The sequence below is a fragment of the Petromyzon marinus genome, chromosome 47, assembly GCF_048934315.1.
Source record: "Petromyzon marinus isolate PM22_M1 ecotype Great Lakes invasive population chromosome 47, UKy_Petmar_22M1.pri1.0, whole genome shotgun sequence".
NCBI lineage: Eukaryota > Metazoa > Chordata > Hyperoartia > Petromyzontiformes > Petromyzontidae > Petromyzon > Petromyzon marinus.
Window position 1 is genome coordinate 8,386,793 of NC_133713.1, and position 21,182 is coordinate 8,407,974.

Genomic DNA, 21,182 nt, shown 5'->3' on the forward strand with positions numbered 1-21,182 from the left:
ACAGCACTTGCCCCAACAGTCTGTTGAGGCTATACGGGGGATCTTCTCCACTACCCACACACACAAAGATCCCCCGTATAGCCTTAACAGACTGCAGGGGCAAGTGCTGTTAGCGAGCACCTATGAAGGCCGGCACGGCACACGAGGGGGTGGGTGGCCAACACCACGCCCGGCCGCCTTTGTCTCCCCAGTGGCGATGTTTACACACCGCACCAGGTACTCATTTGAGGCTGAGTCGACCTAGGGGAGGCCCGGGACCGGTTCAGATAATCGTCACTGATGTTGGCCGTGAGCGGGAATCGAACCGTGTTCATAGCGCAGCGTAGCGCTAACCACTACACGACCGCTCCCCACTGACACACACACTGACACACACACTGACACACACTGACACACACACTGACACACACACTGACACACACACTGACACACACACTGACACACACACTGACACACACTGACACACACACTGACACACACACTGACACACACACTGACACACACACTGACACACACACTGACACACACACTGACACACACACTGACACACACACTGACACACACACTGACACACACACACTGACACACACACTGACACACACACACTGACACACACACACTGACACACACACTGACACACACACTGACACACACACTGACACACACACTGACACACACACTGACACACACACTGACACACACACTGACACACACACTGACACACACACTGACACACACACTGACACACACACTGACACACACACTGACACACACACTGACACACACACTGACACACACACTGACACACACACTGACACACACACACTGACACACACACTGACACACACACACTGACACACACACTGACACACACACTGACACACACACTGACACACACACTGACACACACACTGACACACACACTGACACACACACTGACACACACACTGACACACACACTGACACACACACTGACACACACACACTGACACACACACACTGACACACACACACTGACACACACACACTGACACACACACACTGACACACACACTGACACACACACTGACACACACACTGACACACACACTGACACACACACTGACACACACACTGACACACACACTGACACACACACTGACACACACACTGACACACACACTGACACACACACACTGACACACACACTGACACACACACTGACACACACACTGACACACACACTGACACACACACTGACACACACACTGACACACACACTGACACACACACTGACACACACACTGACACACACACTGACACACACACTGACACACACACTGACACACACACTGACACACACACTGACACACACACACACACACACTGACACACACACTGACACACACACTGACACACACACTGACACACACACACTGACACACACACTGACACACACACTGACACACACACACTGACACACACACTGACACACACACTGACACACACACTGACACACACACTGACACACACACTGACACACACACTGACACACACACTGACACACACACTGACACACACACTGACACACACACTGACACACACACTGACACACACACACTGACACACACACACTGACACACACACACTGACACACACACACTGACACACACACTGACACACACACTGACACACACACTGACACACACACTGACACACACACTGACACACACACTGACACACACACTGACACACACACTGACACACACACTGACACACACACTGACACACACACACTGACACACACACTGACACACACACTGACACACACACTGACACACACACTGACACACACGCCACCACCAACGCATTGACGACGCTTGGGCCACATCCCCGTTATTACTTGGAGTGTCCTGTGCCAGCAACGCACGCTGGCCCTGGCGCATATCGTCCCGGGTCACGACGGACTTATGAGTGCTCGCCATGTGCCACTGCTGCTGTCTCTGCTGCTGCCACTGCCGCTTCTGCCACTGCTGCTGCTGCCACTGCTGCTGCCACTGCTGCTGCCGCTGCTGCCACTGCTGCTGCTGTCACTGCTGCTGCTGCCACTGCTGCTGCTGCCACTGCCACTGCTGCCACTGCTGCTGCTGCCGCTGCTGCCACTGCTGCTGCTGTCACTGCTGCTGCTGCCACTGCCACTGCTGCCACTGCTGCTGCTGCCGCTGCTGCCACTGCTGCTGCTGTCACTGCTGCTGCTGCCACTGCTGCCACTGCCGCTGCTGCCACTGCTGCTGCCACTGCTGCCACTGCCACTGCTGCCACTGCTGCTCCCACTGCTGCTGCCAATGCTGCTGCCACTGCTGCTGCCACTACTACTGCCACTGCTGCCGTTGTCACGGCCACTGCTGCTGCCGCTGTTTCCACTGCTGCTGCTGCTGCTGCCGCTGTTTCCACTGCTGCCACTGCTGCCGTTGCCACTGCCACTGCTGCTGCCACTGCTGCTGCTTTTGGAGGCAGTGACGCATGCTCTGAGCCAGCAGCTCTCACGGCTCCCGGCGAATAAAAGTTAATTTGGCTCAGAGAAAGCCCCCAAAGGTTTGGCCCATAATTAAAGTATTGATGGCTCTTAAAATTGGACTTTAAATAGCATTTAAGGACCCCGGACAGTGTTAGAGGATGCGGAAAAGATAAACTACTGTATACACATATATATTTTTAACACGCAATATTAATATTTTAAGAACATATAAACCACGAGCTAATTTGCGTCGTCAGCAATGAGTGTCGCGTCCGTCGTTGGTTTGTGGCAGTTTGGCCAATGTAGGAAGTATTGCTTTCAGTGGCAGGGCCTTTTAGTTTTTTTGACAATTAAGTGAAATCCAAATAATAATTAATTAGTGGATCATTTTTAATGATCATTTTTAATGATCCACCAAATTATTAAATTGCATTTTTCAAAGTGACGTAATCATATATGTATATATTTTTAAAAGCGGTATGAGTTTGTGCCAGATCATCAGTCAACCATATATCACGCTTAGTAAACAAAAAGATTATTGGCAAATATGCAAGCATGTACAAGTACAAAAAACGCATGATCTCCATTTACAAAGACAAAGACAGCTCCTCGATCAAGTGATCAATGGAATAGCACTAATTTCTATCAGGAGCACTTAGCCAGTGGTGGAAATTCGCCATTACTATGGCAAGGACCAGTCTACCCATAAAAAGAGCCACTGTTGATAGTGCACAAAGTGGTACTAATTTCATCGACCGCGCAGATGAACGGTAGGCCCAGTCAGCTCCCCGACTGGAACTTTATAACCTTTCAGTTGTGAGCCAAAGTTTTCCAATCACGCCATCTATCCGGATGACCGCACGCAACTACCAATAAATGCACCTGCTTTGATTGTGTTGGCTCAATAATTTATCATTTTAAGTTTACCGACGTCATTCGCAGTTACTTCCCAATATTGGATTGTTGATTATATACTTTTTTTTTCGAGAATCGAATCGATCGACGAAACGTAGTGCGCCGTCGCGACCCCACGCGGGAAATAATTCCTCTTTTTAATTTTCCAGATTTTTTTTCCTCTCTTCTTCTGCTTCTGAAACTGTCGAGGCCTGCACTTTCGGGGAGATTAGCTAACGGCTCGCACGTTTCCACCGCGGTTCATCGAGGACCGATAACGCTTTATTTAACGCAGATTTAAACCGAGTTCAGTGGCACGCAACGCCAAGATATAAAGGTTCTCCCCCTGCCGCCCTTATACCGGGCGCTGCATGCAGCTTGATTTGCAGGTCCTAAGTCACCGAGAGCGGTAATTCTGCCAACCACAACTTTGCTCTACAAATTACCCCCCCCACCACCACCACCACCCCCCACCCACCCCCACCCACCCCCACCCACCCACCAACCCCCCCCCCCACTCCACCACCGCCGTTCAATGTTCGTCTCACTCGCGGAAAGACTCGCCGTGATTCGGATGAGTAAGAGCGGCCCCGTTCGCCGAGCCGGGGCCACACTCGAAAGCGGCGCTCGGGATTAACGTCGCTCCACTGCCGCACGTGTCGAGCGCGTGGCATCGCTCAGCGCGGTCGGCCTCTTTCATTCCGCACCGCCAAATATTCCGTCGCAGTGGCGCCACCCGGGTTAATGCTCCACCTCGTTACGGCGGCGGGAGCGGGGTTGGGGGTGCGGCGGCGGTGGGGGTGGCTCAGCGCGTCGCGTCGTGTAACCAAATCCGGCGATGCGGCGGGTTCGACGCCGGCCCGCGGCTAGCGGCGACGGATGTCTGAAGCGGCGCTCTCACCGGACATGCAATGACCAGCGTGGTGAAGTATGGTCAAATAACACCCCCCCTCCGTCCCCTCCATCCCCACAACCGACACAGGGTGGGGCGGCCTTCGTTCGGCAGTGGATTGACAATGGGGGGGCGCGGGGGATGACAGTTAATATTTTGGCTGTTTAGATATGATTGCCATGAGGCCCCTGTGGTATTGTATGAACCTTGCCCAATTATATTAGGCTACCTGGTAGCATGAGTGTAAGTAGTTGACCTTCCTCAGTGGTGTGGAATGATCTTAAATCCGGCCAGAATTACTGAGGTTAGAACACAAGTTTCAACATCAGAAGATTGCAAAATTAAAATCCCAGTGAGATATTAACACTGTAGTTGTGATTTCCTGCTCAAGTGAGCAGCCCTAAACCGCTGATGAAAATTCCTCGTTCCTATGACGGAGACGAGTACATCCGTAGGACAGCCACTGTCGACTTCCCCCACAGAGATGTGCTCATTTTTCTAGACCCCCTCTTCCCCAGAGGGTTAACGGGCTGAGTCAATACCCCAACCAGGATTTGAACTCGCGACCTTCAGATTGTGAGCCGCTCGCTGTACCGCTGAGCTGCCTGGCAGGGGGTGGTGGCGTGGGTGGGTGTGGGTGGGTGGGGGTGGTGGGGGTGGGTGGGGGTGTGGGTGGGTGGGGGTGGTGGGTGTGAGTGGGTGGGAGTGGTGGGGGTGGGTGGGTGTGAGTGGGTGGGGGTGGTGGGGGTGGGTGGGGGTGTGGGTGGGTGGGGGTGGGTGGGGGTGGGTGGGGTGGTGGGGGTGGTGGGGGTGGTGGGGGTGGGTGCGGGTGGGGGTGGGGGTGGTGGGGGTGGGTGGAGTTTTGGTGGGTGAGTGGCGGTGGTGGGGGTGGGTGGGTGGAGGTGTTCGGGGTGGGTGAGTGTGGGTGAGTGGGATTGGTGGGGGTGGGTGGGTGTGGGTGGATTAGTGGGGGTGGTGGAGGTGGGTGGGTGATCTCCATCCAGCAGTTGATGGAGAATAAGATGGTCACGGCAATGGCGTCAGCGATGTAGAACCACATTTGTAATTGACCTGCAACTATTGTTTGCTGTTGCTGGCCGCTTTGCCATTTGGGGCCTGCGCTCAATGGGCTCTGACATATATGACAAAATAATAATTATATAATCCGTGTTGGGAGGGGTTCTCGTGGTTAACGCACTGCGCTACGAACCTGGCGACCGGAGTTCGATTCCCGCTCATGGCCAACATTAGCGACGGGCAAATATTTGAACCCGTCCTGGGCCTCCCCAGGGTCGGCTCAGCCTCAAACGCGTACCTGGTGCGGTGTGTAAACATCAGCACCGGGGCCCGGGCGTGGTTCTGGCCACCCACCCCCCTCGTGACCTTCACAGGTCGTCGCTAACACCACTTGCCCCGACAGTCAGTTGCAGGTTACTCATCCTAGCCCACCCACTGGTTGTCATGAAAGCTTATTAATTATTGGTAAGTTCACGTGAACAAGGTTTACTCCAGTAACCTCGGTGGGCGGCTGCAGGTTGAGAGGTTCACCTGAAACAATTCCCTTTTAAATCTTCCACATTTGGCGCCGTCCCAAATGCCGTGTAAAACGATGCCCGTGGCATCGGCAAAGAGAGGAGGTGCCGCTGCATCACCGCTCCGTCGGTGGCTAGGGGATGTTAAATACCTCGCCTGGTATACAGGAGGTCGTGGGTTCGATCCCGACCCTGACACCTGCTGTAGTATATTTTGAGTTTGCGTGTTTACTCTCCCGGATGTCGCGTGGATTTGTTTCTCCAGGTCCTCCGGTTTTCCCCTCCACATTTAGAGTCAACATCCACGCGTTTCAGAGTAATTTAGCTGCTATCAGTTTCCACGTGATGAGCCACTTCGTTGAGCTGTCATTTGGGATAGCCAGGTCTACATGTGATGACTTACCTCGTAAAATAAAATACAAATAATTTAAAGTTTAATAGTTTGATGTCAATGTAACGGTCCATCCTATGTGCTCCACTCAACGGACACCAATAGGCATTCTAAATGAAAGGCCACAGCTGAGTTGTTATGGAGACCCTTCGCAAGCCAATCCAGGATCTACTCAACACAACGGTTCAAAATTACCGGGTAACCTTTGAACCGGTGCTGCGGATAAGCATCTGTGGAAACTACAGGACATATGAGAAAACTACAGGACATCGGTGAAAGAGAACTTCACAGCTTATTCGTCCAGCACAAATAAATATTCTCATTCTGAACCAGCCGATTATCCGCTCTGCTATTTACAACCGCCCTCGACGCGTTATGCGAGCGACGTTTCAAAATCGTACGTCCGATAGGCGGGCGTCTTTGGAGAATGGGCGAGTGGGTGTTGGGGGGTGGGGGTGATGATAAACCCGCAAGCCCTCAAGGTAATTTATCACCGTTGAATTTAACGGAGGTTCCTACTCGTGGTTAAATAAAGGACGCCGTATTTCACTCTTCGCTGACCGTGTGTGAAGGGACGAGGGGGGAGGTGGGGGAGGTGGGGGGTGAACATTGGCGCAGTGGTTAACGCGTCGCGCTAACCCGACCCCGACGACCTGCGATTGAGTCCCCGGCCAGATCACGAATCAGCGGCGAATACAAATCTGAACGGGAAATATGCGTGACATTTTTGCTTTGCCGTCCTTGATGGCGAGATGTTAACTCCCTCGCCTGGTATACAGGAGGACGTAGATTCGATCCCGACCCTGACGCCTGCTGCTGTATATTTCGAGTTTGCGGTGTCTCTCTCTCATCATCATCATCATCACGGTGGCTAGGAGATGTTAACTACCTCGCCTGGTATACAGGAGGTCGTGGGTTCGATCCCGACCCTGACGCCTGCTGCTACTGTATATTTGGAGTTTGCGGTGTCTCTCTCCCTGTGGTCGCCTGGATTTTCTTTCGGGTCCTCCGGTTTTCCCCTCCACATTTAGCATCAACATCACGCGTTTAGAGTATTTGGCTGCTATAAATTTCAACATGATAAGCCACTTCGTTGAGCTATCATTTGTGGCCAAGTTGCTTCTGAAAAACAGCTACATAGCTCAGTGGGCCTTACCTGGTAAAATAAAAATAATTTAGTTTCTATTTTTTAGTTAAAAAGTCTAATAATTTTTGTCCCCTACTTACTTATTTTTTTTGTAACGTTTTTATTTCATAATTTCTTTTGTTGTTGGTAAAAATTCTGACGCTGTCAAAAAAAGTATCGACCGGAAATCTTCTCGGGGGAGAAGGGAAATCCTTGTGAAAATTGTGTCATTAGATTGAATGTTGCGTGAAAACACGAGCAAGGGGAGAGAAGGGGAAGCGAGTGAGTGAGAGCCAAAGGAGTGATTGACGGTGGCTGTGAGAGATCGAGAGAGATGGGCAATAAGTCCCTTACCGCGCGGCGCACATTTTTCTAAAAAAATATATTATTAAAAATGCAAGACTGTTAAACGCAAGGTATTCATCAACGTTGGAAAAATGTAACATTTATTGACCCATTGGTATTTCCTCAGGATTAGGCGGACCAAAGTGACGTAGACAAACCCTTATCTCAAGTTTTTGTATGGAATATTGTCAATCACACTTCCTGCACCTACACCGCGAACCAACCTCGACTGAGTAAGAAGATTCCTCTCTCCCCCCCCTTCTCATCACGGGTGCTGCTCGGCGATCTTTAGCAAACGGTGTCGCGTGAAATTCCCAAAAATATCGCCCGTGAGCACAGTTCAATGTGCTGCACCCAAGCAGTGGGCACGTTAATGCAAACATTTAAATAAGAATTGAACTTCATCCTCTTTGGCAATAAAACAGCGAGAGGGGAGAGGTAGGAGAGTGAGTGGAGGGGAGTAGAGTGAGATGAGAGGTGAGAGGTAGGAGAGTGAGTTGAGGGGAGTAGAGTGAGATGAGAGGAGAGAGGTAGGAGAGTTCGTGGAGGAGAGTAGAGTGAGATGAGAGGGGAGGGGTAGGAGAGTGCGTGGAGGGGAGTAGAGTGAGATGAGAGGGGAGAGGTAGGAGAGTGCGTGGAGGGGAGTAGAGTGAGATGAGAGGCGAGAGGTAGGAGAGTGCGTGGAGGGGAATAGAGCGAGATGGTAGATCACTATTGGGAAGAGTGCGTGGGCTTGGGCAAAACGAATCGCTTTCAAGGTGACGGTGGCCAATGGTTGAGACTATCAGCAGGGTGCAAGCCATAGGAGGGGAAAACACTCCAACAGGGGACGTCCACTGTGGAGATATGGAGCGATGCGATCAGCGCACGTGCAGGTGCTGGATGGACTGTAACATTCCACGAACTAAGAAAAGTCGCGACAGCTTGGGGAGAAGCTTTCATTCAGCAGTGGATAGATCACTCGAGATGATGATGATGGTGGTGACGACGACGTTTAACCAGTTTTATAGTTGTTCGAAAGCTCCGCACGAACTGTCTACGTGCTGAGCAGTCTCATTGGTAATTTAATCTCCTATTCATGGCAGCGATGCCCCAGAGTATACTCACAAATCCCACCGAGGGTTGATTTGCTGCAATAGGAGTAATTCACCGACGGTCGTAATAATATTAATAACAATCCCAATAACTCACAATGCGCGCCGTTGGAACCCGGAACTTTCCGAAAGCGATGGCGACAATTTAAGATTCCTGGAGGCTCAAGGGAAAGCAGCCGCCGGGACAAAAACATCAGAAATTACAGCGAGAAGTCAGACAACCAGGAAGTTTATGCGAACCACAAACTCGTTAATTGTTCTCCTAACTTCTGAGACGCAGATATTTGAAGCCGCCCACTCTCCTACCTCTCCCCTCTCATCTCACTATACTGCCCTCCACGCACTCTGCTGCCTCTCCCCTCTCATCTCACTCCACTCCGCTCCACGCACTCTCCTACCTCTCCCCTCTCATCTCACTCCACTCCCCTCCACGCACTCTCCTACCTCTCCCCTCTCATCTCACTCTACTCCCCTCCACTCACTCTCCTGCCTCTCCCCTCTCATCTCACTCTACTCCCCTCCACTCACTCTCCTGCCTCTCCCCTCTCATCTCACTCTACTCCCCTCCACGCACTCTCCTACCTCTCCCCTCTCATCTCACTCCACTCCCCTCCACGCACTCTCCTCCCTCTCATCTCACTCTACTCCTCTCCACCCACTCTCCTACCTCTCCCCTCTCATCTCCCTCTACTCCCCTCCTGTCCTGGAGATCTGTGGAAAAGAGCATTGTGGCTGATCGGATTCCCCCTCCTGCGGTCTGAATAAAGATTCTCATTCGGGTTATTGTGTCGGTCGGTGAGGTCCACATTGCGGGAAGCAGTTCAGCTGCAGGCACGACGAGGGTTGGAGGAACACTGCAGTTGCAGACAGCCATGGAGTTACATAGAGAGCCATGGAGTTGTATAGACAGCCATTGAGTTACATAGAGAGTCATGGAGTTGTATAGACAGCCATGGAGTTACATAGAGAGCCATGGAGTTGTATAGACAGCCATGAGGTTACATAGAGAGCCATGGAGTTGTATAGACAGCCATGGAGTTACATAGAGAGCCATGGAGTTGTATAGACAGCCATGAGGTTACATAGAGAGCCATGGAGTTGTATAGACAGCCATGGAGTTACATAGAGAGCCTTGGAGTTGTATAGACAGCCATGGAGTTACATAGAGAGCCTTGGAGTTGTATAGACAGCCCTGGAGTTACATAGAGAAGCCATGGAGTTGTATAGACAGCCATGGAGCTACATAGACAGTCGTATAGTTGCATAGAGAGTCGTAAAGATACATAGAGAGATATATATATATAGTTCCATAGAGTTAGACAGAAATCAAATAAGTTATATAGAGACTCAGAGACCGCTTCCCAAGGCAGTGGTGACAGTTGCGGGACATTGCAGGGTGGCGATGCGGACACGAACAAGAGCAGCATCAGATGTCATCGTCGACACAAAAAAAACTCCACGGCAGAACTTACTTCGCTGACGGGATAAACGCTAAATGAGTCGCTCACGTGCAAAATGAAACACAAAAGCAGCGGCAATAATAAACCCATAATAATCCTATAATAATCCCATAATAATCCTGCCACAGAGGCGCGGAGACACAAAAAAAGCGCGATCACAGCCACGGTCATCGAGCAGCTTAGGCGCCGTCCATATATGACGTCACGTACCTGGGGGGGGTCAGACATTTGTGACGATGTGTGACGAGGGGGGGGGGTGGTTTGAGAAATGTGACGTCACGTCAAAATGCGCAACTTTAAATAAATATAGAATTGTTATAACAACACTAATTGTTATAACAACACTCCTACAGCATTAGAGTGCAGCGCCACATTAAATACGCACTACAATGACAATAGTTTAAAGCGATTTGAAGCATGTTTTATTTTCAAAATGGAAATATGGTTTTGGGGGCGGCGGGCGGGGGGGGGGGCAGAGCTTTGTGACGTCATATTTGAGGGGGGGGGTCTGACTTATTGTGGCGCCGTGTGACGAGGGGGGGGGGGTCAAAAATCGTCCAAAGTCGCGTGACGTCATTTATGGACGGCCCCTTAGTTACAGCAATCGTGGGGATGGAGGCAGAGATAGCCCGTAGCGAGAGAGACGGTGACCGTGGGACGGACTTGCTCCTCCACATTCATCCCTCCTTCCCCGACATTACATGAAACTCCCTTCAGCCGCGAACGTTCCATCAAGAGCCATGGAGATCCTCAGCTCGTGCCGTGATCGTCTCAGGCTTCACACTTGGGGGGGGGGGGGGGGGTGGTGATCGTTGCCTCTGAGATTGCGGCAGCTCAACTCTGGAACCCCCTCGCCCCCAATTCGAGGTCAGGGGGCTTCCGAGACACTTTACAAATCTTCACACCTCGACCAAAAAAACGCATCCGTTTAACACGGCTCTCTCTCTCTCTTTAGGTACTTTCAAACGTCTCTCTCACCTCTTCCCTGCTTGGCTGTTGTTTAACTACTTCCCACCCTTTCCATGGCATAGCGCCACTTAAGGGAGCGCTTTATATAACTTTACATTGATATGATTATGAACAGCAACCTTGGTTATGGCGACATCGTTCTGTCTGGTGTGGTGGGGGAGTTGTTGATGGGCTCTCTTTCAGGGCTCGCGTTGGGAGGTTGGTGAAGCGCGCGGTGTTGGGGGGATGGCAGTGTTGGGAACACACGTGAACAATGGACAATACACGTTAACAATGGGCAGTACACGTTAACAATGGGCAATACACGTTAACAATGGGCAATACACGTTAACAATGGGCAATACACGTTAACAATGGGCAATACACGTTAACAAGGGCAATACACGTTAACAATGGGAAAAACACGTTAACAAGGGGCAAAACACGTTAACAATGGGCAGTACACGTTAACAATGGGCAATACACGTTAACAATGGGCAATACACGCTAACAATGGGCAGTACACGTTAACAATGGGCAATACACGCTAACAATGGGAAACACCTTTACAATGGACAATACACGTTAACAATGGTCAGTGCACGTTAACAATGGGAAATACACGTGAACAATGGGAAACACTAAATTTTGATTTAAAGCTTTCGTGACTGCAGTAATTCATATTCTTAGTTTTTTCGGTAAAGTCACGTTGAAGAGAAACAACAAAATAACAAAATATATATAAAACAATAAAAATTCTCACGACGTTTCGACCATAACTCAAACGGTCATCATCAGGTGTGTCGGTTTGCATAAATGTATTTTTTAAAATACATTTATTTTTAAATGTATTTTAAAAAATACATTTATTATTGTTTTATATATATTTTGTTATTTTGTTGTTTCTCTTCAACGTGACTTTACCGAAAAAACTAAGAATAAGAAAAATGGGAAACACGTTAACAATGGGCAATACACGTTAACAATGGGCATCATCATCATCATCGCAGCAGAGGCCTTTTGGCTCACCATCGAACAAAGACGGTCACTGCACCGCACGCTTTCAGATGCGCTTCTGCGGCCGTCTGGAACGCTCTTCCTTCCGACGCTAGGACGCCACTGGAGCTACGCACTTTTAAATCACCTCGATTGAAAACTAATTTCTTTAGAGCTGCTTTTTGTGTTTAGTTTGTTGTCTTCCTCCCCTCACCTCCGCCCCACCGCACCTCCAATTAGCGTGATTGGCTAGGTACGGTGCGAAAGAGGTTCAACATACGTACATCTCAAACGCTGCCGGCTGAACGACAGAGACCGATCGACTCACAGCCGTCACCCATAGACTCACACGGATACTCGCTACAGGCTTACACCGCTGAAGCACACAATCGCGACACTGTGGGGTGAACAGTTAAGAGATATAAACTCCACACCTCTGACCTGTGGTCGTGACTTATAAATCCAACTTATTATTAAGCAAACTCATAGCCTCACATGCGGATCCATAAACATGCACAGAGACCCACAGGCTTGCATGATATCCATAGACTCACACATAGGTCCATATAAATGATTGAGAGACCCGGAGACTTGCACAGAAACACATAGATAAAGACTCGCACAGAGACCTCGAGACTCACAGAGACCCATAGACTCACAGAGACCCATAAACTCACACAAAGACCCATACACTCACACAGAGACCCATAGACTCACACAAAGACCCATAGACTCACACAGAGTCCCATAGACTCACACAGAGACCCATAGACTTACAGAGACCCATAGACTCACAAAGACCCATAAACTCACACAAAGGCCCATCGAAAACCCAAAGTCCCATACACTCTCACATAGGTCCATAGAAATACTTGAGACACTCAGACTTGCACAGAGACCCATAGACTTAAGTAATCGATGAGGGCACTGTTGCGCTATTGGTGACTCCATCACACCGACTAATCGAATTGATTAAAAATAAATGTAATAATAACTACGAATCCTAATTATCGAATCGCAGCGGGTGGGGTCTGGTTTGCTCAGAGGTTGCGTCGCTCTCTCAATGGCTGAGCGAATGATGGGGGCGGGTACGTTTTGGGTGTTCTTCACTCGTAAAGCGCTTTTTGTTATTTTTTTGATTCAATCTTTTTGTGAGTCAAGATTTTCTCCAGGACGAAGAGCGTTGTGACGGATCAGCGAGGTCTGCCGCCTGTAACGAGGTCTCGTCAAATGCTGTCAAATGGAAAGTAACTGAAAGTCTCTTTAATTCTCCAATGCAAGTGAATGCAGGCAACCGGAATTAATGGTTCTCTCAGCAGCCAAATGGATATATATATTTGGTCTCGTTAACACGCCACGTAAATTCAAATGGCATTTTATAGCAGCGGCTATTCAGTTATACGGATTGGACAAATGCAGTTGGGGGGGGGGGGGGGAAATTTTCTTTTGTTGTTACAGATTCCTGGCTTCTGTCAAGCGAGGCTGTCTTATTTTGTGTTTGTTTAATGCGTGGATATAACAGGGGATGTGGGCTCGTTCCGTGAGCGCGCCGCTGTGTTAAAAGTTGTGATTTACATTTTGCGGGCCCCACTGTAATCGCTAAGGCGCAGAGCTTGGCCGCACGCACGGCGAACGGAGCGAGAGAATTGATATCGTTACTGGCGGGTCCCGGAGCCTTTACAACCCGCACGCACCACGCACGCACCACGCACGCACCACGCACCACACCACGCACGCGAAGACCCCCACATTTTTCTGTTTTAGAGCGCCGGGCCAAGTGCTGTGAGCGAGCAACTATGACTAGCGGCATGGCGTCCACGAGGGTGATGGTCATGGTGATTACAAGTTGGAACAATGCGCAGACTCTACCGCACAGTATTTGCTCGCACGCTCTTTCTCTCGAAGATAAAGAGAAGGGACGACTCAGAGAGAGAGAGAGAGAAGACGAGTCAGAGTGAAAGAGAAGGGACGACTCAGAGAGAGAGAGAGAGAGAAGACGAGTCAGAGTGAAAGAGGAGACGAATCAGAGAGAGAGAGAGAGAGAAAGGACGACTCAGACAGAGAGAACAATTCAGAGAAAGAGAGGACGACTCAGAGAGAGAGAGAAAGGACGACTCAGAGAGAGAGAGAGAGAGAAGACGAATCAGAGTGAAAGAGGAGAAGAATCAGAGAGAGAGAGAGAGAAAGGACGACTCAGACAGAGAGAACAATTCAGAGAAAGAGAGGACGACTCAGAGAGAGAGAAAGGACGACTCAGACAGAGAGAACAATTCAGAGAAAGAGAGGACGACGCTGAGAGAGAGAGAACGACTCAGAGTGCGAAAATGAGGACGGCTTAGAGGCGCGAGGAGGAAGCATAGACGACAAGAAGTCAGCCAGGCAGTTAGCTGGCGCTAAACTCTCCCCCAGCCCCCTCCCAAGATCCACAGTCCTCGATATATGAAGATGTAATCAGCCAATTAATGAGCGTTTACATGCGAGAGAAAAGTGCAGCACCCCGAGCCAATTCACACGTGTGAGGGTGCAACACCCTATCCCGTAGAGTTGGTACAAGTGTAATGACGACTTTTGACACACTTCTCTTGAGATGGCACTTTATTGAAGACACGCTCACTTTACGTCAGGCGGAGATCCCCACTGCAACAGCCCCGAGTGTCCCACGCATCTCCCCCTTATATACCGACACGAGGCCACCCCCCCCCGCCCCTCTTCTCGATCATTCTCGCCGACTCTGGACGCTCGCTCCACCGGCAGACTCCACCGTCCTCTTCCGTCCACGCTCCCTTGACTTTTCCTGACTACGCTCCTTTCTCGATCATTCCCCTAGCCACCAGTCCCTTCACACTCACAACTGACTCCCCTGTCATTATCTCCCGTGGCCACCAGTCTCTTCACACTCACAACTGACTCCCCTGTCATTGCCTCCCGTGGCCACCAGTCTCTTCACACTCACAACTGACTCCCCTGTCATTGCCTCCCGTGGCCACCAGTCTCTTCACACTCAAAACTGACTCCCCTGTCATTACCTCCCATAGCCACCAGTCTCTTCACACTCACAACTGACTCTCCTGTCATTACCTCCCGTGGCCACTAGTCCCCTCACACCCGGCGAGGCAGGGTATGGCACACGCCCTCCACGCATACGGTGGCGAGATGTTAACTACCTCGCCTGGTATGCAGCAGGTCGTGGGTTCGATACCGACGCCTGTACATTTAGAGTTTGCATGTCTCTCTCTCTCTCCCCGTGGTCGCCTGGACTTTTCTGATGTTTCCCTCAACAAATAGAATGGACATCACGCGTTTAGAGTATTTAGCTACTGCTATACATTTCCACACGGTGATGAACCACTTCGTTGAGCTATCATTTGTGGTAGCCAGGTGGCTTCTGAAAGAAAGAGCTATATGGCTCAGTGAGCCTTTCCTGATACAATAAAAAAAAGTTGATAGTTTAGCTTACCCAATACTTTAACACGTAGCAGACTTACGTGACCAATATTATCTATAATAGAGGTGTTTTGGGTTCGATTACGTCAACATAAGATTTGTAGCTGTCGAGGCTGTCGCCTGATGAAGCTAGTTGTAATAGCTGGCGAAACGTCGTACTCAGATTGTTAATGTTGTGGCTTGGCTCTCGAATACACCGGTTAGTGCTGTACTAGTGACGAATTGGCCACGTTCTGTTTACGTGACAACCCTTACTAGTTGGCTGTGTCGGGTGGTGGCGGGTTTAACGACGCATTGACATTTACGCGATCTAACACAAAAAAAACCCTCTATAATGGATAAATGTGCCATTAAACCCGCCACCACCCGACAACGGCCAATAATTATTAAGGTTTGTCACGTAAACAAAACATTGTCAATTCTTGACTTAAAGCTTTCGTGAGTGCAGTAATTCATATTCGTTGGGTCTTTCGGTAAAGTCACGTAGAACGGTTCAAAGAAAATAACAACAAAAAACGACGACGCTTCGATCCTGATGACGACCGCTTGTGTTGCGATCGAAACGTCGTAGTTTTTTTGTTGTTATGTTCTTTGAACCTATCTACGTGACATTACAGAAAGACCCAAATAACGTTTACAATTCGTTACTAGTACATCACGCCGGTGTGATGGAGAGTAAACCCGCTACAACATTTACAATTGGAGTATATCGTGATGTTTCACCAGTAATTACAACAACAACAACAACGACAACAACAACAACAACAACGACAACAACAACAACGACAACAACAACAACGACGACAACAACAACAACAACAACGACAACAACAACAACGACAACAACAACAACGACAACAACAACAACAACGACAACAACAACAACAACAACGACAACAACAACGACAACAACAACAACGACCACAACAACAACAACAACGACAACAACAACGACAACAACAACAACAACAACAACGACCAGGAGCATCATCAGGCGGCAGCCAGAGTTGTCCGTCACTAGCCCCCCCCCCTCCCAACAGTTAGGAACTCCGACTCTCTGACTAGCGTCCCATAGGATGGGGAGCGGGTGGGAGATGGGGGGGGGTGTATTGGGGGGAGGTGAGGGAGGCAGCAGTGCGGGGGGGGGGGGTGGGGGGGCGGCTTGCCCTAAGCACGCGTGAGTTACGAGCGCTTGGGATGGCGCTCGGCGGGAGGGCCCGGCGCGCGGTGGCAGAAAACAGTGAAGGATGGGCGAGGGCCGCATTCATCCTCGTCCCCTTTTACGCGTCGCTCAGGCCGGGGGGAGGTGGGGGGAGGAGGAATCGGGAGGTAGTGGGGGGGGGGATAGTTTCATCAACAGAGCGTCTCGCTCGGACGCTGATTGCAGACAGAGTCGCGAGATTCTAGGACCCGAATATCTCACCGAATATTTTTGCCCGCTCGCTAGATCGCCCGCATGACGTCTCCGGTGACTTGTAAAACTGAAAGCGAAACGATAAAACATTGTCTTTACATTTTATTTCACCAGGTGTAAGGTCCCACTGAGCTACGTAGCAATTCGTTTTTCAGAAGCTGACCTGACCCTCACAAATGATTGGCCAACGAAGTGGCTTGCCACGTGGAACTGTGCATCGGTCAAAAGACTCGAAACGCGCGTTGGTTACACGTGTGGAGGAAACAAACCGCAGGACCCGGAGGAAAAAAATCCACGCGACCACAGATACACAGCAGACGTCAGTGTCGGAGATCGAACCCACGACCTCCTGCAGCCCAGGCGAGGGAGTTCACATCCCGACACCGTAGCGAGATGTTAACTGCACAACCATAGCGAGAGGGGGATACTGGATGCGGTGTGTCGAGTTGCGACGCCGTCAAGCCATCGTGATCCAGCGGCTTTGCATGCGGGGTTGGTGGATCGCGCAGGGATGGAGTCTTTATGCAAAGTTATGAGCTGGTGCCAGCCGGTGATAGCATGGCAAGCAGGTTGCTTAAGTGGTAGGTGTCTGGGCTGAAGTAGTAATTAATTGGCGTTTTGTTTACGCGACAGATCCATTACTAATTGGCTATGTCGGGTGGTGGAGGGTTACGACACATTTATACTCACGTGATCTAACCCAAAAACCTTTATTATAAATAATATTGGTCGCGAAATCCTGCTCCGTGTTACACTGATTACAGAGATGGTCAAGGGATGAAGAGGCGCAGACCGACGGATAAGGACAATTCCTAGGTACACTGTAGATGCAGAGATAGACGGGGGGGGGGGGAGTGGAGCCACGGAAGTGGATGTCACAGAACTACACTTGAGATCATTTTCAAGTGACCGCTAGTCCACACGCAGCAGCGCGCCATGTGCGGTTGGAACGGATGTGTGCGAGAGAGATGAAGGGGCGAACCCCCGATCAGGTAGGGCCCGTTGTCCTGACGGAAGGACACTCCCTCTCTGTCTGTGTATACAAGCAGACAGACGCATCAACGTTAAGGGGGACAGGAGAGCGATAGAGAGCGAGAGAGCCGATGAGAGAGGGAGACACGGGGAAGGGAGAGAGGGAGAGAGATATACGAGCGTAAAACCGGGAATAGAGAAGAGAGTCGGAGCAAGAGAGAGAGAGAGAGGGGGGCTCAGTGGAGAGGTTGCCCACTGATAAAACAACAGATTGACTCTGAGACGGAGAGACTACCACTGAAACAAAGGAACGGGGTGAGAGAGACGCAGATGGAACGAGTGAGAGAGACGCACGGAGCGCCAGGGTACGAATCCGCGGACATTCAGGGAGAAAAATGTGCGGCGGGAGAGGAGGGAGGGGGGGAAAGTTCGACTTTGTTTATGCTGCTAAAACAGACCTTGCTCTGAAGGCAATATGCAGTAAATTCTGCAGCGCATTGCCCCGTTCAGCCCGGAGACGTAACGCGCTCTCAAGGACCGGTGGGGAGGTGGTGGTGGGGAGGGGGTGGTGGAGAGGGGGTGGTGGGGAGGTGGTGGTGGGGAGGTGGTGGTGGTGATGTGGTGGTGGGGAGGTGGTGGTGGGGAGGTGGTGGTGGGGAGGGGGTGGTGGGGAGGTGGTGGTGGGGAGGGGGTGGGAGAGGGAGGGAGAGGGAGGGGGTGGAGAGCGGCAGCAGCGACGACAGTGGCGCTCCGTCTCCATCCCATGGCTCTCTACATTGCTCTGGGCGAGCGGTTCCCAGAGAGAGAGAGACTCTTAAAGGGGCTGGGGTTGTTGTTGTTGGTGGAGGGGGTTGGTGGTGGGGGGGGGGCTTATAAGCCAAAGATTGGTGGAGCGTTTTTATTTATTTTGTGTGCGCGTGAACGTTTCCCGGCTATGGGATGTGTGAATGTTGTTGTGGTTGTTATTGTTGTTATTGTGGAGGTGCTGTTGAGCCGCTAGTGCAGCGAGCTCGGGGCCATCCATTCAGTAAGTACGCGTGGAGGAGGGAGGGGGGGGTTAACCCAAAAGCGTATCGTGCGTATGGGGGGTCTACCGACAGTGTGCGTACGCATAGGAAACGGGGGGGGGGGGGGTGAAGCCTCGATAATAATTTGTCTACGTTGGCCTTCAAATTAGTTAGTCCGGCGGTGGACTATTTGTTTGCTTAATCGGGCGTTCTCTAGGATTCGGGGGGGGGGGGCGTCAGGCGTACGTACGCAGATGGGGGGGGGTGTGGGGGTGTAAAAAGTCCGCGTGTGTACAGGGAGTGGGGTAGGTGTCAAGTTTTGACAGATTGCTGAGTACTCACTCAGTGAATGGCTCCTTACCGCTCTGCTGCGCTACGAACCGGGCGCGGTCCGAGATCGATTCTCCGCTCACGGCCGACACCAGTGACGATGATCGGAATCGGACCCTCCCCAAGGTCGACTCAGCCTCAAATGGGTAGCCGTTGCGGTGTGTAAAACGTCGCCACTGCGGCGGGGGGGGAGGGAGGAGACAAAGGCGGCCGCGCGTGGTGCCCTTCATAGGCGCTGTCGCTCGCTGACTGCACTCGCCCCAACAATCTGCTGGGGTTATACGGGGGACCTTTGTCTTTGGCGGTGGCGGCATTAAGGGTGATGGGTGGTGGGGGAGTTCTGGGCTCAAGAGGCATCGCATTGCGGCCGTTAACATCGGGGCTTCAAATAGAAGAAGAAGAAGAATCATAATAATAATAATAATAAAGTAACGTATTGCATAGAAGTGGCGGGGTGTAGCAGCCTGTAAAATGAGACTGAACGATTTAACTGCGCGTCGTTTAGCATGCGTTCGTGTGTTTTAAAACACAGAGAGAAACGTTACAAACAAGAGTTCCCGATTTTTATTGTTTTCTGTAAAAATAAAATTATATTAGGGGAAGGCAAGTGAAGCGACGGGAATGAATTGCAGGCTGGGGCTTACGGAGGATCCGTGTTGGGCTAAACTCCCCCCATTGCTCGTGAACTCTGCTCCAGGTGTCACCGGTTCGGTGGGGGCCGAGGAGTTACAGAGTTCTCTAACCCAATCGAGAAGGTGAAAATGTTTTTTTTCACTACCGTATCCCTCGACTCCCTCCTGCCCTCGTCTTTAACGCCTTCATCATCCTCCCCCTTCTTCACCTCGCCCCTCTCTCCCTGTCATCACCCTTCCTCACCACCCCCCCTTCCCCTTCCTCACCCCTTCTTCACCACTCCCCCCTTCCTCACCTCCCTCTCTCTCCCTGTCATCACCCTTCCTCACCACCCCCCCTTCCCCTTCCTCACCTCCCTCTCTCTCCTTGTCATCACCCTTCCTCACCATCCTTCCTCACCTCCCTCTCTCTCCCTGTCCTTTCCCCTCCCCAAACACTGAAACCCCACCACATTTCCCCATCAGCCGATGCTAATGTACCACTTATAATTATTGGAAAGCGCTTTGATAAAAGCGCTTTACAAAATCCTAGATAACATAACTGGAGGAGGAGGGGGATGAGGAAGAGGAATCTGATAATCTACAAAGCTCTTTATCACAGATTGTCCAGTAGAGGGGAGGCAGTGACTAACACGTGACATCAACAACATATTACAAGAGAGGATACGAGAATAAGATAGAGAAAATGTTAAAATGCTGCTCATGTCTTTAAAACTGCGTGGTTGGTGTTCAGTTTGTTGTGATTCCCCCACAACTCCAATTAGCGCGGTTGGCTACGTACGGTGCGAAAGAAGTTCAGCGTACATACATGCTGCTGCTGCTGCTGAATCTCGGATGCTGCTTCTGTAACTTCTGCTGCTACTGTTGTTGCTACTACTGCTACTACCGCCGATGCTGCTGCTGCTCTTACTACCGCTGCTGTGGTTACAGCTGCTACTGCTGCTGCTACTGCTCTTACTGTTGCCGATCGAACACCTTTCGCTGCTAACGCCACTGTTGTCTAAGTGAATGTTGCTGCTGCTTGTGCTGTTACAACTCTAGAGAAGGCAGCGATTGCTGCTGCTGCCATGGTGTGGAGCGTGGCTGGGTGGGTGGCTGGGTGGGTGGGTGGGGTACGAGTGGGTCGGTGGGGTATGAGTGGGTGGGTGGGTGAGTGGGGTATGAGTGGGTGAGTGGGTGCCTGGGTGAGTGGGGTATGAGTGGGTGGG

At 50.8% G+C, this 21,182-nt stretch overlaps 1 protein-coding gene across 1 annotated transcript in view; it reads left to right on the forward strand.

Annotated features, from left to right (window-relative positions):
* Nucleotides 1-21,182, forward strand: part of LOC116952597 (schwannomin-interacting protein 1-like) — a 186,860-nt gene that overhangs the window by 10,088 nt on the left and 155,590 nt on the right. The window lies entirely within an intron of this gene.